Raw genomic sequence first — 1996 nt, 5'->3', positions numbered from 1 at the left:
TATATAATAGCTGGTAATCATTCAACCCCAGGATGTGTTTTCTACCTCACACACAGGGTTAAAGAATTATAGTGTAGTCAATTACATTTAGCAGGTCACAGAAATTGATTTGCTGCCTAAGGAATTTATTTTTTCTGGTGGGCTTTTGGCTCACTGGCGGCATTCTGCTCACATAATCAAGGATGAGCCGCTGCCTGTCTAACCCAATCTACTACTTGGTCCCACAGGAAAAAATGACTTGCAACTGGAAAACCTGCATGAATACTAATTTGCCTACTTGGCTTTAACAGCTTTTGCGAGCCAATCTCATAGGAATTTGCAGAATATGATGTCTTTCCATTTTTCCATATTAATTACCACAACTGAAAATAGGGGACAGCAAGAGATGGAGACGAAGGAAGATAGTGGCAGAAGAAGAGCGTTTGTCAAAGAGAGAAAGAGTCTGAATTATGGGAATAACATTAGCAGAGACTCTCTGCCCTCCATTTTAAATGTGGTTAATTGTAATGTGATCTGAAGCATCTCAGTCTGCGATCAAAGTTTCAGCCTGGGTCTCTTCATTAAAGCTCAAACTTAAAGCCTGAACTTTTCATTGTTGCAGCCCAAGGATCACAAAAATAAAATAGTTTGGTTCTGTTTATTCTAACTTGATTCTGATCTTTGTTGTCTGCAAGGGAAAATCATACATTAGTGTGACTTTGAGCAAAAAGCAAACAAAAAAACTAATTAAAGTTCCTTAATATTTTTTTTGTCTTATTAAATTTCTTATAGAATGATAATACAGATAAATGCTATAGCTTTTGAACTGATGTGTTTTAATTAGATTGAACATGACATGAAGTCTTGAAAATTAATAATTGTCTTATTAAATCAAATTAGATCATATCATATTGTAATATATTGAATTGTATGATGTTGTATCATAACATATCCTATGGCACTGAATTATATCAAATTATGTTGGATATCATATCATATCATATCATACTGTATTATACCTTATTGTGTGTTCTCATATATAATACCATATAGGGTGCTGGTAAAATCACATATCTGCCAAGTTTACCTCACTTTGTACCCAGCAGTTGTTATTTTGTACTCAAGCCACCCATTATCATATTGTCTTTAGTGGTTGATGTTTCATACCAATTAGGTTTGAAGCGGTTACCGTTTCACACCCATGCAATTACCATATGCACAAATCACTACATGCACACAACCCTGCATTCACTGCACAAAACCCTCCAGCCATGCACCTACGTGTGCAAGGCACCAACTCCACACAGTCCTGTGCAGGATCAAGCTGTGCTTTATTTTATGGTTAACATTAATATATTTTATAATCATAATGTGTTTGTTTTATATTTTCCCTGCAGCAAACACTGCCTGCACTTATGCATGCAGTAGCACAATCTCCAATCATCTACATTGAGGCATGCGTAATGGTTCAATCGCAACGTGTGAAATCCACACTTTCCAGGCACAGACTCTTGACAGTGCCAATTTATTGAAGCAAATGCTGTTTGTCTGAAATGCAGAGAAAGCAAAACCTAGGCTGCTTGTATTTTAGGAAACATTTTGTAGAAGCCTAATGACTGATTTGAATAGAACAATATTTTAAAATTTATTTTAACTTGGGATCCAGTGCCATTCTGAAAACATCCAGGACTACAACCCTAAATATCAGGGTCTAATCATATTAATACAAAAAGGGGTGGCTGCCACTGTGGGTATGGTGTGTTGACAAGGTGGGTAAAAAAAGGCAATAAAACGGCTGTGAAGTGGGCCTACAGAAGTACAACGTGCAACAGTGTCTTCACAGGTCTGACTAATAAATCAATGAAACAGCTGCAGCTGATCCAGAACGCTGCTGCTCGTGTTCTCACTAAAACCAGGAAGATAGAGCACATAACACCAGTTTTAAAGTCCCTACACTGGCTCCCTGTAGCTCAAAGAATAGACTTTAAAATACTGTTGTTAGTTTATAAATCACTGA

The sequence above is a fragment of the Kryptolebias marmoratus genome, linkage group LG10 (genome assembly GCF_001649575.2).
Source record: "Kryptolebias marmoratus isolate JLee-2015 linkage group LG10, ASM164957v2, whole genome shotgun sequence".
NCBI lineage: Eukaryota > Metazoa > Chordata > Actinopteri > Cyprinodontiformes > Rivulidae > Kryptolebias > Kryptolebias marmoratus.
Note: the sequence above shows the minus strand (reverse complement) of the source record.